This window comes from Chrysochloris asiatica, unplaced genomic scaffold (assembly GCF_000296735.1).
Source record: "Chrysochloris asiatica unplaced genomic scaffold, ChrAsi1.0 scaffold00366, whole genome shotgun sequence".
Lineage (NCBI taxonomy): Eukaryota > Metazoa > Chordata > Mammalia > Afrosoricida > Chrysochloridae > Chrysochloris > Chrysochloris asiatica.
In genome coordinates this window covers 1743246-1760000 of record NW_006408884.1, presented here as the reverse complement: position 1 = coordinate 1760000, position 16755 = coordinate 1743246, and the positions used below count along the sequence as shown (strand labels likewise).

At 37.9% G+C, this 16755-nt stretch overlaps 1 protein-coding gene and 1 pseudogene across 1 annotated transcript in view; one reads left to right on the top strand and one right to left on the bottom strand.

The window, feature by feature from the left end:
* LOC102832224 overlaps positions 1-16755 on the bottom strand; it is a 49915-nt pseudogene that overhangs the window by 6839 nt on the left and 26321 nt on the right.
* The window catches only part of CDH12 (cadherin 12, type 2 (N-cadherin 2)), an 868078-nt gene continuing 861571 nt past the window's right edge, over positions 10249-16755 (top strand). The window contains exon 1 of the mRNA XM_006876219.1: positions 10249-10525. The gene's annotated coding sequence lies outside the window, so the exon portion shown is untranslated. The remainder of the gene's footprint in view (positions 10526-16755) is intronic.

The window sequence follows — 16755 nt, the reverse complement described above, 5'->3', positions numbered from 1 at the left end:
TAAATCAGGTAGATGGTTCATTTTAGTATATGGCTATTTCATTTATTTATTTATTTTTTACTAGGCATTTACTCAAAAGACATTTACTACAAATGCATTTGACCAAAATCACTTCTATTTTTAATAGTTCAGTTCTCCAAGAGAGTAATGCCATTGCAAAACTCAAATGTAATGTGGTGCTGGGAAGTTCATTTCTAGTTTGTTTTTTTTTTCCAAATATATCTACAAGTTTCTTAAACCTCTGATGAATCCCATCGTTACATATGGCCTGTTGAAATTCCCAGAGTCATTCTTACACAGAAATATTATGAACACACGTTTTCAAGGCTTTTACTAAAAAATCTTTTTTTAAAAAAAGAAATGATAATAATTCAAATTAACTCAGACTTCAAGTTTGCCAAGAAGTCTCTCACCTATTATCTCATTTGATACTTCCCAGAATCTTGTGAAATAGGTTACAATAAGCATTTTATTCATATTTCAATGATGAGGAAAGTGAAAAATAGAAGGATCAAGTGATGTGCCCTTTGACCCCTGTGACTAAGTAGAACACCTAATACCCTAATTTCTAGAATGAGGCATATTGGTTTTTTCCTATATTTAACATATATGTCTTAGTCAAAAAGGAACCTAATGGGTATCATTAACCATTCTTCATTTAGTCCTGTTTTCTGTAACCACGGAGAAAAAAGATCAGGGCTTAATGAAAGCAAAATTGCTCTGAGCTGGTACAAACACTCCCCTTAGATTGCTCATAGATTTTTCTTGATCTTGGCAATGATTATTTAAATCTGGGAGACATTGAAATAATTCTTCAAATGTTAATTATGAAATTCTTATATGAGTCTCACCTTGAGTCTCTGTTGAATTTCATTTTTAAAATATTATTGTTGTTAAGTGCCATTGAGTTGATTCCTACCCATAGCCACCCTGTATAGGGTTTCCAAGGAGCGGCTGGTGAGCTTGAACCGCTGGCCTTCCGGATAAAATGACTTTGTAGTCTGATACATTAGCCCACAACACCACACCAGGACTCCATTTTATATATTACCTCTCTAAATTTCTTTGTTGTGATTTAATCATCAGGAGAGACGAAATCCCAAAACATTATGTTTACTTGTCTTAAATAGAAAAAACAAAAAATAATAATACTAAATGAAAACAAACAAGCCTAATAAAGTAATAACGAATTGAGCTTTTATGAGATACATCCAGTTAATACTTAATGTTACTAAATGCTAATAAATTCTCATATTTTGTACATGTTTCTGCTTTTGTTTGTGTCATGGAGCATAAGTGACTAAACATACTAGCCTTTGATGTTAAGTTTTTTATATTTCTGACGCTAGATTTATTCATATACTTGTAACTTTCTTTATGAACATCAGGGATGAAATAAAGGTGAGCTAGATTGGACATCATTAAGTTTGAGCCACAATTAAGTATCTAGAATTTACACATTTTATAACCCTGAATTATTTAAACTGTTCTGAATTCATAATTTCCTTGCAAAATCTGAAGACATTAGACTATATGATCTTCGGATATGTTACCAGGAGTGACCAGTCCCTGAAGAAGGACACCATGCTTGTTAAAATAAAGGGTCAGTAAAAATAGGAAGAGAGAAATGTTCACAATCACGGGTCATTAGAGAGATAGATGCAAGTCGATACAGCCTGGTCCTGTGGCAAATTCAAAATCATTTCTATTCCTGAGAACATTGCTGCTGCCACTGTGGCAATTCATCTAGTTGGAGGACTTCCTCTTTTTCTCCAATCTTCCACGCTACTAAACATGATATTCTTCTCTAAAAACTGGTCCCTCCTGACAATATATATGAAAGACAAAGTATGAGAGACGAAGTCTGACCATCTGAACTGCTCCCAAAGAGCATTCTGGCTATACTTCATCCAACAAAAATTTCTTTGTTCTTTTGGCAGTCATAGTAAATTTAATATTCTCATCAAACACCGTAACTCAAATGCATCAATTCTTCTATGTTGTTGTTGTTGTTGTTAAGTGCCGTCGAGTCGGTTTCGACCCATAGCGACCCTGTACAGGGTTTCCAAGGCTGTAAATCTTTACGGGAGCAGAACGCCTCATCTTTCTCCCGCGGAGCCACTGGTAGTTTCGAACTGTTGACCTTAAGGTTCGCAGCCCGATTCGTAACCACTACGCTACCAGAGCTCCTTCTATAGTCTCCCTTATTCACTGTACAACCTTCACATGCATATGAAGTTACTGAAAACACCATGGCTTGGGTCAGGCATGCCTTAGTACTCAGATTGACATCTTTGCTCTTCAACACTTTAAAGAGATCTTGTGCAGCAGATTTGCCCAATGCAATACGTCTTTTGAATTCTTGATTGCCACTTTCATGACTGTTGATGGTTGATCTGAGCAAAATTAAGTTTTTGACAACTTCAATCTTTACTTCATTTATATGAATGTTATTTATTGGTCCAATGGTGACAATTTCTATTTTCTTTACAATGAGATGCAAGCCATACTGAAGACTACGATATTTGATCTTCATTACTAAGTATTTTGGAGTCCTGTTGTGGTGTGCTGGACTGCAAAATCTACTTGAACTACAAGGCCAGTGGTTCAATCTCATCAGCTGCTCCTTGAAAATGCTATACAGGGTTGCTGTGGGTTGGAACCAACTCAACAGCACTAACATGAACAACAATTAAGTATTTTATGTCCTCTTTGCTTTCAGCAAGCAAAGTTGTATAACCTGCATATTGCTGGTTGTTAATGAGTCTTCCTCCAATCCTGATGCCATGTGTTTCTTCACATGGTCCAGCTTCTCAGATCATGTGCTTCACCTACAGATTGAAAGGTATTGTGAAAGAATACAACTCTACTAATTGTAAACTATTCACGATTCTCTTGTTCTGTTCAAAAACCTGCCTTTTGGCCTATGCATAGGTTCCTCATGAGCACAATAAGGTGTTCTGGAATACTCATTTCCGCAATGTTGTCCATAACCTGTCATGATCCACACAATCAAAAGCCTTTGCATACTCAATAAAGCACAGGTAAACACCTTTCTAGTATTTTCTACTTTCAGCCAAGATCCATCTGATGTCAGAAATAATATCCCTCATTCCATTTCCTGGTCTGAATCCATCTTGAACCTCTGGCATTTTGGAATTAGCACAAATATGGTTTTCTTCTACTCAGTTGGCCAAGTACCTGTCTTCCCAATATCTTGGCATAGATTGGTGAATGACTCCAGTGCCTCATCAATTTGTTGAAAGATTTCAGTTTGTATTTGAACAATTCCCAGAGACTAGTTCTTTGCCAATGACTTCAATGCACCTTGGATTTCTTCCTTCAGGATCATTGATTCTTTATCATATTCTTTCTCTTGAAATGGTTGAACCTTGACCATATCTTTTTGATACAGTGGCACCATGTATGCCTTCCATCTTCTCTTGATGCTTTCTGCATCATTTGATATTTTGCCCATAGAATCCTTTAATATTTCAAATCAAGACTTAACTTTTCTCTTCATTTCGCTCAGCTTGAGGAATGCTTAGTATGTTCTTGCTTTTTGGTTTCTAACTCCAGGTCTTTTTACATTTTGTTATATTTGACTTGGTCTTCTTGAGCTGCCCTTGAAATCTTCTAGTCAGCTTTCTTACCTCCTCATTTCTTCCATTTACTTTAGCATATCTATGCCGGAGAGCAAGCTTTACAGGCTCTCCTGATATCCATTTTGTTCTTTTCCTTTTTTCTTGTCTCCTTAAAGATCTTTTGCTGTCTTCCTGCATGATGTTGTTGATGTCATCCCACAACTCTTCTGATCATCGGTATTTAGTGTCTAATGCATCAAATCTGTTCTTACAGATGATCTCTAAATTCAGGCAGAATGTGTTCAAGTTCATATTTTGGCTTAGTGGACTTGTTTCATTTTCTTCAGCTTCAGCCTAAATTTGCATATGAACAATTTATAATCAGTTCCACAGTCTGCCTCTGGCCTTGTTTTGGTTGATGATATGGAATTTTTCCACCATCTCTTTCAACAGGTGTAGTCAATTTTATTTCTGTGTATTCCATTTGGTGAGGTCCATGTATGAAGAGTTTTTGTTGTATCTAAAAGGTATTTGCAATGGAGTTATTGGTCTTAGAAAATTCTGTCGTGCAATCTCCAATATCATTTTATCACTAAGGCTATATTTTTCAACAGTGATCCATCCTCCTTGTTTCCAACCTTTGCATTCCAATCCCCAGTAATTCTATATATATCTTGATTCCATGTTTGATCAATTTCAGATTGAAAAAGTTGATAGAATTCTTCAATTTCATCTTCACTGACTTTAGTGGTTGGTGCATAAATTTAAATGATAGTGATATTAACTGGTCTTCCTTGTTGTTGTTATGTGCAGTCCAGTCAGTTCCAACTCATAGTGACTCTGTGTAGGGTTTCCAATGAGTGACTGGTGACTGTGAACCACAGATCTTGTGGTTCAAACCACCTTGCTGTCCATGCTTTATCCCACAATGCTACATTAGGACTCCCTTGTTGTTGTTGTTGTTAAGTGCCTTCGAGCTTGAACTGCTGACCTTGCAGTTCAAATGGCTTTGCAGTCTGGTGCATTAACCCTCAGTGCCATAACAGGACTCCCTTGTAGGCGTATGGATATTGTCCTATCACAGGCAGGGTTGTACTTCAAGACAGATCTTGATATATTTTTTTTGATGATGAAAACAGTGCCACTCCTCTTCAATTTGCCATTCTCTGTGTAGTAAATATGTAATTGTCACATTCAAAGTGCCCTATGCTCTTGCATTTCAGCTCACTAATGCCTAGGATATTGATGTTTATACATTCCATTTCATTTTTGACAATTTCCATTTTCCTAGTTTCATACTTCATACATTGCATATTCTGATTATAGACAGATGTTTACAGTTGTTTCTCTTCATTTTGAGTTGTGCCCCATCAGCAAATGAAGGTCCTAAAGTCTTTACTCCATTAATGTCATTGTGATCTACTGGGCAGCTCCTTTCCAGTCATATTTTGAGTTTCTTCCAACCTGAGGGGCTCACCTTCTTACATTGTATTTGACAATATTCTGGTGCTCTTTATCTTGCTTCAATATTCAATATTTTGATCCTATCTGACAGTGTTCCACTGCTATTGATAAGATTTTCAGTGACTAAATATTTGGAAATAGTCTATCTCGCCTTCTTCCTAGTCTGTTTTAGTCTGGAAGCTCATCTTAAACAAATCCACCATTGGCAACCCTGCTGGTATTTGAAATACTGGTAGCATAGCTTTCAGAATCACAGCGCCATGCTAGCCACCATAGTATGAGCAAGTGACAGACAAGTGGTGTTCTACTACCATATGCTTTCCTGGTTTTTGTGTGTCTAATTAGAAAAAATATAGTATTTTTTCTGTGTCAAAACACACATTTTTTAGAACTTTAAAAATATGTTTTGTAAGTAATAAAAACTAGATGATATTCAACTTCTGTTAGAAGTTGGATTTGTGTTTTAGTTGTTTCATTTGGAAATTTCTAAGCATGATGCTATGATTTTTACCATTAAAGTTACCTGAGTTCCAACTCTGAGTGCAATTTGTCCTGGCTGTGTAGCAATAAAAATTTAGTTAAGTTTTTAGAATTTCAGTTTAATTTCTAAAAAGAAAAGAACAGATTAAACTTGCTTAATAGTGACATGCCAAGGATTTCATGAATAATAGCCACAGCTGTACAGGGTTTCATAGCACCCTATAAAGGGTTCCCGATGCTGTAAATCTTTTGGGAGCAGAAAGCCTCACCTTTCTCCTGCAAAGCAGCTGGTGGGCTCTAACCACCGACCTTGTAGTAGCTGCCTAGTGGTTTATCCTACAGACCCCCAACACTCCCAGAACATATGTCATTAAGTGCTGTCGAGTTGGATCTGACTCATGGGGACCCTGTATAGGTAATATAGAAATTATTTAATGAATAAATCCAAGCAAAACCAATGTTATCTTGTTAATTCCAAATCATACCAAGGCCAAGTCTTTACCAGATCAGACAGACTCATTTTTCTCCTGTGGAACAGCTAGTGGTTTTGAACCAATGACTTTGCAGTTAGCAACCCTGTGTCCAACCATGGTGACACCAGAGTTCTTATTCAACATTAAAAATAGAACAAAACAAAACAAAAACACTGTTATTAACTCAATTGCAACTTACAACGACCTTGTCTAGGGTTTCTAAGGCTGTAAATCTTTCTCCCATTGATCAGCTGGTGTGGTTGAAAGACTCAGATCTTTCAGTGAGAAGTCCAGTGCTTATCTTACAGCACCAGCTGAGCTCTTTATTCAATATGTGTTGTTGTTGTTGCCACTGGTTTTGACTCATAGTGATGCTATATAAGGGTTCTTAAAGTAGCTGGTGAATTTGAACTGCTGATGGGAGCAAGCAGTTTGCTCTAGACTGCTACAAGTAGTCCAATCCACCCAGCAGCACCTTGGAAGAAAGGGCAAGGTGTCTGTAGAGGTTGTTGTTCTTAGGTTCTAATGAGTGAGTTCAATCTCATAGCATCCCAAAATGTTATCTTGTCCTGTGCCATCTTCCCAATCTTTCCTACATTTGAGCCTGTTGCAACCACGGGTTCAATCCATCTCACTAAAGGTTGCCATCTATGTTGCTGATCACCTATCAAGCATAATGTCTTTCTGCAGAGGTTGGACTCCTTTTCTCCACCCTATCTCTCCATCCCTCACCCCACCCCACCCACGATAGGCCCAAAGTAAGCAAAACAAAGTCACATCATTCTTGCTTCTAAGGAATATTCTGGCTGTACTCCCTCTAACACAGAGTTGTCTGTTCTCCTGGATGTTGTTGTTGTTGTTAGGAGTCGTGCAGTCAGTTCAGACTCTTACAGACCCTATATTCAATAGAATGAATTCTGCCCAGTCCTGTGCCATTCTCATAATCATTCCTAAGTTGAAGCTCACTCTTACAGGCACAGGGTCAGTCCATCTCATTGATAACCTTACTCCTTTTTGCTGACCCTCGATTTTTGTCAGCATGATAGTCCTTCTCTAGTGACTGATCCCTCCTTATAACATGTGAGAAGACATCTAGCCACCGTCACTTCTAAGGAACATTCAAGCGACACTTCATCCAAGACAGCTTTGTTCTTTCCTATGGCAGTTTATGGCATATTTAGTATTCTTTGCCACCACTGTAAAGATTACAGCCAAGAAAATCCTATGGAGCAGTTCTCCTCTGTAACATCACTATTTGATGACAATCTATTTTTTATTATAATTACAGTACTCTCTTCTTCACGCACACACCCATAACATAGTCCTATTATACTTTGTTCCACTTGTGTGTGCTTCCACATAAAAGTGATTTTTGGTAAAACATAGGTTACAAAAACAATAATGAAGAGTCACTAACATATTCTATGCCTCTCCTGGTATGGCACCTAAGGTTCAGCACTGGACCACAAGGTCGGCAGCTGAAACCAACCAGTCAGTCCTCAGAAACCCTATGAGTCACTATGAGTTGAAATCAACTTGATGGCACTTAACAACAACTACAACAACCACAGAAAATAGTTAAAATGAAAAACTGTGGATTCTCTGAACAGAAAAAATGTTTTTTTTTTATTTTAAATGTCTCAATGAGATCTTATGCCTGCTAAGATTTCCAGGTGGGGATTATGTAATTAGACACAAAATTAACATAATGTGTTTTTCTTCTAGTTGGTGAGAATAATTACTGTACATTTAGACTATGTACTGGGCTTCTATTGGTTGGAACTACCAGCAACTCTGTGAGGGAGAAGTCCATAAAGATTTACAGCTTTGGAAACCCTGTGGAACAGATTTACTCTGCCTATAGGAGTCCTGGTGTGGTGCTGTAGAGTAAGCAGTGGACTGCTAACCAGAAGGTCAGCGGTTCAAACCCACCAGGCACTCCTCAGAAACCCTGTACAGGGTAGCTATGAGTTGGAACCAACTCAACTGCATGTAACAACCATGTATTGGGTTGCTAAGAGTAGGAATTGTGTGGCTGGCAGTGGGTTCGGTGGTTTTACATAAATTAAGATCCTCAGAATGGGATTTACGCCAATGTGAGAGCATAATGCTTTGATGATATCACCATGCAAACCTAGAATCGTGATGTTCAGGAGGTAGTCATTCCCAAGTATTGGATTAAAGACAAGGCAGGATCCTCTGAGGAGAAATTAGCAGTTTTATTCCCTGTTTATGCTATTTATGCTAGAGGTGCTTCCGTTTTGATTTTAGAAGCTTCTCTTCTCCTGGCACATGGTAATGATAGCCTATGATCTGATCATCAGTTTCTGCCTCAGCAGCAGCAAAAGTCACCCTTCCTCTTTGGTGTTCAATGACGGGGATTGTTTGTCTTCAGTTCTCACCCTCCACCAGCTGAGGGAGCAAGAGACCTCCTCAGCACCAGAAGCAGGGCAGCCAGCCTCCTGAGGCTTTCTACCTTGTGTAGCTTCAAGGATCTGTCCTACTTAGGTGGATATAATAAGTAGTGGTGTGGCAGTAAGGGTTAATGTGCTAGACTGCAAGGTTGGTTTGAACCACAAGGTCTGCAGTTCAAGCTTACTAGCTGCTCCTTGGGACCCTATACAGAGTTGCTTGAGTTGGAACAGACTGGACCTCACTTTAACAATAGCAAGTGACCCTGGAGTTTAACTGCATTCAAGAAGTTCCATCAGAAAGCTTCTCTTTTAATGAGCTAGGTTTTATGAAATGCTTTGGGGGGTATATAAGGCAAGCACAGTCTCTATTTTACATAGAGAATTTTTTTGTGCATTCCTTTACAGAAAGTTAAGTTTTAAAAGATATATATGAAGAAGATATCAGTGCCACTATAGTCTCGATCTCTCTCACATACACAAACACACATGTGTATATTTTTGTGCATTCCTCTAATTTAAATTTGAGTTTCTAAAGATGTATGTTAAAATGCCAGTATAAATATAGCTTCTCTTCTCTGTCTCTGTCTCTCTCTCACACACATACAAGCACCTACAAATGCACATGCAAGCCCGCACGTGCACATATTGAAGGGGTGCCATATGTCCCAAGTGAAACCGACTTGAAAAAATAGAAGTGCTGAACACATCACAGTATCATTGCGTGAGGACATTCATCAGTTTTCTCTCTGGCAATGAGATTTTTCTCACCCTCAAGACATGCAAATGACTTATTCATCTGTTCTTTTTATGTTATTTGCATAATTTTATCCTATAAAAGTGAGAGCTGTCAAAAATTAACCATTTGGGACTTCTCCATTTAGTAATGTGACCTTTTGGAGAGAATTAGATCTCTTCAGGGAACGAGTAACTTTTGATGGTGAGGCTGGGAAAGAGCTTCTCAGGTGGTCAATGGCAGAAACAGCAGATGAGAAATAGGTAGCTAAGGCACATCGTTCTATTTTAAAAGTTATTTGACATTTTGGTTCCTTCCATACTATACCCTTTGTTTATTTTTGCTTTCATAAATCAGTATTTCCACAGAGAATACAAAGATGTTTTCAGTTCGCTGTGTTGTTGTATATTATTTTATAGATCTCAGGTTAATAATATAGCACAAATTATTTCACAAAGGTGGTGCGAGTTTTAAATGATATTTGAAAAATCTATACAGAAACGCTCAGTTCTCTATGCTTTGTTTGGATGCTTGTCTTTGCGGGAAAAACAAAACAAAAACACACAAAACAAAACCTGACACATCTGAATACTTCCTTTTTATAAATCCTAGAGTTGCCCTCTGGAGGCTGTGATATACCTTTCAATTCATTTTACTCAGGAAAAAAAAAAAAAAAAAAAGGTTGACGTATGTACCAGGCTAGGGTCAAAGACAAGTACATTTATCCCTTTTGTCACCTTGCTTTAAACATGTTTCAGGCTTGTCTTAGAATCAGTTCTCTCAGTCGATTACTTACTTCACCTTACCTGATAGCTAACACTGTGGCACCTCAAAAACCAGAAAGAGGAAGCATGTTTGTTTAAGTCCTTTGATGGCTATAAGGCTGTGGCTAATCTCCTTGCAAATGATAGTTCTAATTGTAGTTCATCCATTAGGCTGCAAAAGGCAAGCTTCCCAAGTGGCCCTGTGCCTTTTCCAATTCCCAGGAGAGCCACCCAGACTCCCTGTGCACTGCCTGCACACAGGGAGAGTTCTCTGCTAATCAGGTCAATGATTATCACCCAGCTCCCAGGACATGACAGGAGCCTATCAGAGCAGCAAGGGAGCCTCCAGACGGAGCACGCTCATGGAGTATCTCCCGTTCAGAAACATCGCTTAGTTCTCATTTACTCCCTGGGAACCTCTGAAGATTTCAGCTTATCTTTTTTCTCCCCTTAGACAGTGAGAAGCTCCACATAAACAGAGAAAAAAAAAAAAAAAAGAAGTCCAGTATGCAGCTACTTGGAGGGTGCTGATTGAAAACTTCGATCTCCCCACCCCATTCACGGTTGATTTGACTGATTTCTCATCTCGTTCACAGAGAATATTTCAATTAAGGTAAGTGCAGCTTTATCTGGGTGACTGCATCGCACTGGCTTTCTGCATTGAAAGTTCTAAATGACTAAACTGACATTCTGCACTGCAGCAAGTGACTGTTTATGTCAGGAAAAGGCTGAGTTTCTAAGCAAGTGTCCTATAATGAAAGCCGGCATTGGGGGATAATGACATTTCCAGGCAATTTCTTATGGAATTGAATCATTGCAACAGAAAAATAAATAAAAGAAACGATGAAAAGAGGGTTAATTTCTGATTTTACCTTTTAAATAATCCCTTTAGAAGACTGTGCTATATGAAGGTAACTTGATTTTGATTGAAGTGTTTTGTTGATGCCATATGGTAAAAGGTCTGAGTCTGAAAGCTGCAAAGTTAAATTAAATGGAAAGCAAATTTGCAAAGGAGAGTTGAATTGTTGTGCAGTTTCTACTTGAGCAATGTTCCTGAACTCCCTCTGGGGTTAAAGATTTAATACTAAATCCTAGAATACTTAAATAGAATCCTTTCAGGAATTCACACTTAAGTGATAGTTTTGGATTTAACTTTCAAGAACAATTGACCTAGGAGAATGAAGATATCCTACATCTGATTTATAGTCTGATTGTTTACAGAAGAAAGGGGTTCGTTTTGTGAGATAGATTTAAAAAAAAAAAAAAAGAAAATGTTTTAAAAATGCTTAATATTGATAATCAAATTGTTGAATTGTGTTTAAGGTTGTTATATGCTTCTTTAGTGAAATTTTGAGTTTTATGCTCGAAGTTAATCTTTGTTAATAAACTAGTGAATTGAGGTTGAGTTTGTATATTACATTCAAGTTTTAGGCAATTATGTAGTGAATTACTGCTATCTACGTTTTTATTATGAACTTGTTAAATACATCTAGAAAGGTAATATGGGTAGATTTTCTAAAAGTTTGATTTAATTTTCTAAACTTTTTTCTGTTCTACTTTACTTTGCATATTTAAATATAATCTGAAGGCTTTCGTGCCAGTTTATTGTAAATTACGATGTAGTCAAGAATAAACTGATTTGATCAATATATTTGACGTACTGATTAGCACTCTAAGCTCATGAAGTAACACAACCACCCATTTTGTTATAGAGTACTTAAACTTTGAAAGGATTTTCAAAGCGTGAAACAAACATTTAAGATAGCATTACTGGTTGCTATAGGCTAATACTTATAAAATGAATTTCAGTAGCTAATTTGTAATATGTAAGCGCAAGGTAAATGTCAAACTGCCTTTGTGGAAAGATTTATAATGATGTTTCAATGTGTCTTCTAGAGTGAGCACTCATACTTCATGAAATGTTGATTTTACCTTGTTCCTATGTGTATTCTGAAATGGGACATTTTATATAGATGTCAGAACACTGCTTATTTTAATTGGCTATCTGAAAATTCTCTGGCGAGCATTTCAGGCTGATGTTGATGTTATTGCTTAGCCCACAGGAATGAAACATTTTCAGGAGTCCCATAGGCGTTGACATGCACTGGCGGGTTATCTGTATATTTTCAGTTAAAGCCTGAAGACGTTTACCTAGCTCTGTTGTACGGAAACTCTGTTTCCCTTCTCTGGGGAAAAGATTTGCCAGGGGACTCAAAATATCTGAGAGATGAGTGTTTTGACTGCAGTCACAGACACTGGGTCTTTAACTTTTTTTTTTTTTTTTTTTTTTTTTTAAGCAACCATGAGAAATGAAAGAAGAGGCAACATTAACCAACCAGTGTAACCTTCACTAGTGACAAACATGTAACTTGCAGAAAGCATCATTTATTGTAGACTATATCTTATCCTAAATTCAAAATTAATGTAGCAGCACATGCAATGAACAGTGTCCTGGTGTGGCGCTGTGGATTAATGCTGTGGACTGCAAAGTTGGTTTGATCTGCAAGGTCTGTGGTTTAAGCTCACCAGCCACTCCTCAAAAATCTTATACAGGGTCACTATGGGTTGGAACCGACTTGATGACACTTAACAAGAACACGAAAATGTAACTAATACCTTTAACTATTTAATTAAGGATTTATTTTGTGTATAATGAAATGTTTACATTAAAAAAATGAAGGCAGTTATAGTACTTATCCAGAAGTGTACATTTCAGGTTTTGCTGTTTTTGTTATCTTTGTCTTTGTCTAAATTTGCAACACACAAACTGATAAGCAAAAAGGAAAGCATTTTTGGTAGAATTGTTGTTATTGTTGTAGAATTTGTTGTTGTTGTTGTTAAGTGACTTCGAGTCAGTTTGACTCATAGTGACCCAGAATAGAATTTTCTAGGGCCAGCTGGTGAGTTTGAAATGCTGATCCTGCGGTTCAAATGACCTTTGGTCCAGTGCTTATGCTACAGGGCCACACCAGGATTAGGAGTTGTTTTATCTTTGGTAATAATAATCTCCTCAATCCGATTTCTTTTCCTTTCATTCTTTTTTTTTTTTCTTCAGCTATTATCTCTGTCTGTTGATCTTGCTGTTAAGTTCCATTGAGTCAGTTCCTACTCCCGGCAACACTGTGAGTTTGAACCGCTGACCTTGCGGTACAAACCCACCTTGCAGTCCAGTGCTTATCCTACAGTGATACACCAAGACTCCATATTATCTCTCACTGTCACCATAACTCATGGTTTCATAATAAAAAACAAATACTCTTTCCTTTGACTGTAATTTATTCTTTAAAGTTCTGAAGATATGGAATAAGTGTATTTAGAGCAATCAATTTCAAAATTTAAACAAATAAAAATCTGTTAATACCTTTCCAGAACTTGCTTGAAGATTTATAACCTACTCATCAAGTTGTGCTATTATTTTCAATAAAATCCATGAGTAAAAACGAAAAAACAAAAACCATTGAGTTGATTCTAGGTCCTAGAAGCAATTTATATGGTTTCTGAGCATGGGAGCAGAAAGCTTCATCTTTCTCACTGCTGAGATGTTGGTTGGCTTGAACAGACAACCTTTTGATTCACAGTCCAACCTTGTATAGGGTTTCCAAGGAGTGGCTGATGAGCTTGAATTGCCGACCCTGAGGTTCATACAGTTCTTGCAGCCTGCATCTGAGGAATGCCTGCATACATCCTTCTAAAGAAGGTTAACTCACTGCAGTGAAATGAAGAAATATAAATTCAGTGCCATTGATCAAAGGCAGTTATGGGGGATTCATATTAGAGTCAAAAGACATCCATGATAGAAAATATTGAGACACTAGCAGTTGGAATTGAGTGTTGGAAGGCAGATTTAAAAACAAAATAATGTAATTGACTAGGAATCTATCTATTGTACCCTTACATAAATCCTTTCATATGTACACCATGATGCGCTATAGCTAATTCTGTTAAGAAAGAGCTCTGGTAGCATAGTGGTTAGGAGTCGGGCTGATAAAGCCCATTGCTTTAACCCACAACACCACACTAAGATAAAGATTGTTGTTGTTGTTGTTAAGTGCCTTCAAGTCAGTTCTGACCCATAGCAACCCTGTTTAGGGTTTCTGATGAGCAGCTGGTGGACTTGAACCACTGACCTTGTGTTTCAAACGACTTTGCAGTCCAGAGCATTAACCCACATAATGCTAACATATTTGAATTCTTCTTAAATGCCAATACCTGGTATATATGAATATATAATCAGTATATTATCTAAAACAGGGTAAGTGATGACTCTGCAGAATAAGCACTGGACTGAGAACCATAAGGTCGGTGGTTTGAAACCAGCAACTACTCTATAAGTTAAAGGTGAGGCATTCTGCTTCCAGAAAGATTTAACGTTTCAGAAACCTTATACAGCTTGCTGTGAGTTGGGACCAACTCAATGGCATTTAGTAAAAACAACAGCATATCCAAATGAAAAGGTGGAAGTAATTTATTTCCATTTTCCAAATGAAGAAATGGGGGCTAGAAGTGTTTATGGAGCTGGGTCAAGTCCACATCGTAATTAGTAGACCTATGGTTCAAACTCAGTTCAAACTGTGCTTGAGCACCATGTTTTATGCTATGCGTGATTCACATGTACATTTTTATACTATGGTTAAGACTGTGCAACTTAATTATATAACCTTCAGTCTGACTTATATTGTTGTTGCTGCTGTTAAGTGTCGTCAAGTCAGTTCCGACCCATAGCAACCCTGTATAGGAGTTTCCGAGGAGCGGTTGGTGAGCTTGAACCACTGACCTTGTGGTTCAAACTGACTTTTCAGCCCAGCGCATTAACCCACAGCACAACACCAGTCTAACTTATAATTTATTCAAAATAAATAAGCTCCATCGTCACTGTGGAGCCCTGGTGTGGTGCTGTGGACTAATGCACTGGACTGCAAAGTTGGTTTGTGCCTGAAGGTCTGTGGTTAAACTCACCAACTGCTCCTTGGAAACCCTATACTGGGGATCTGTGGGTTGGAACCATTTCAATAGCACTTAACAACAGCAACATAATCACTGTATTTGAAATAAAAATATACTTTGCTGCTTCTAGTTCTGAAAGAGATTGTTATTATTGTTGTTAAGAGCCACTAAGGCCATTGCAACCCTGTATAGGATTTCCAAGGAGCGGCTGGTAGGCTTGAACTGCCAATCTTGTGGCTAGCAATACCATACCAGGACTCCTGAAAGAGATTAGTATTCAGCTCATAGCTGCAAATTGATTCTGACATCCACTTACAAAAACAGACTCTACTATCTTGGTAATCACTACTCAACTTTAGCATCCTTGATGGACCCGCAGTCACTGGGTTACAAAAAAGATCCTTCTTAACTGTGTCTTTAAGAATCGCAGGTCAATCCAACGAGGTGCATATGATTCTTATTTAGTCTTATTTTAGTGCAAGAAAATGCTGTAGTCTTTTCAATTGCTTGCAATTTGCATGTGCAGCAAGTGAGAGTGAATGTGATGACAAATTTCTTGTGAGTAGCTGTTGGTTCACTTGTTTTAAAGTGAAGGCAAATTTACATAACTGGTGTGGCAATGTAGGATAATGTGCTGGACCACAGGTCAGTTTGAATTGCAAGGTTGTAGGTTCAGATTCACCAGCCGCTTCCTGGAAACCATATACAGGATCACTATGAATTGGAATTGACTCAACAGCACTTAACAACAACAACAAAAGACAAGTAAGATTTGTTCCTAAATCAGATGTTCATAATCTGAGGAATGCCTGAATACATCCTTCCTAGGGAGGTTAAGTCACTGCAGTGAAATGTAGAAATATAAATTCAGTGCCATTTATATTGAAAGGAAATTAAAAAGCGTCATCAAAGGCAGTTATGGGGGATTCATATTAGAGTCAAAAGACATCCATGATAGAAAGTATTGAGAAACTAACAGTTGGAATTGAATGTTGGATGGCAGACTTAAAAACAAAATGATATAAGTGTATAGGAATCTATTCTTCTACCCTTATATAAATTCTTTCATATGTACACCAAAATGTGCTATAGCTAATTCTGTTGAGAAAGAGCTCTGGAAGCATAGTGGTTAGGAGTCGGGCTGCTAACCTTAAGGTCAGCAGCTTGAAACTACCAGTAGTCCATGGGAGAAAGATGAGGCTTTCTACTCCCATAAAGATTTACTGCCTCGGAAACCCTATTCAGGGTAGCAATGAGTCAGAACTGACTCCACAGTACACTACCATCACCAATTATGTTGAAATGATGATACTATTTACCAAACCAAAATTTTGCCTAGTTTTGTGACAAAAAAAGAAGACATTTTATAATATTAGAGTTGACTTGAAAAATCTAATCTGAGTGACTGTCATATCTTAAAATGTGTCAAGAGGGTAGCATGGCTATAAAATATTTTGTCCCAACATGTTCCCAAGTCTGTAAAAAGATGACATTATATCAGATACTGAAAACAACAGATCCAAAATAGTGTGAAACATGGTTCTTGGAAATAAATATATAAAACATTGCATATATATATAGTGGCTGTGTGCCATGGAGTCAGTTCCAACTCATAGCGACCCTGTACAGGGTTTCTGAGGCTGTAAATCTTTATGGGAGCAGAACACCTCATCTTCTCCCGCAAAAACAGCTGGTAGTTTTGAACTGCTGAACTTGTGGTTCATAGCCCGATTCATAACCACTACGCCACCAGAACTCTCACCACCACCAGAGCGCTCTCTCTCTCGCTGTCTCTCTGTCTCTGTCTCGCTCTCGCTGTCTCTCTCTGTCTCTCTCTCGCTGTCTCTGTCTCGCTCTCGCTGTCTCTCTGTCTCTGTCTCTCGCTGTCTCGCTGTCTCT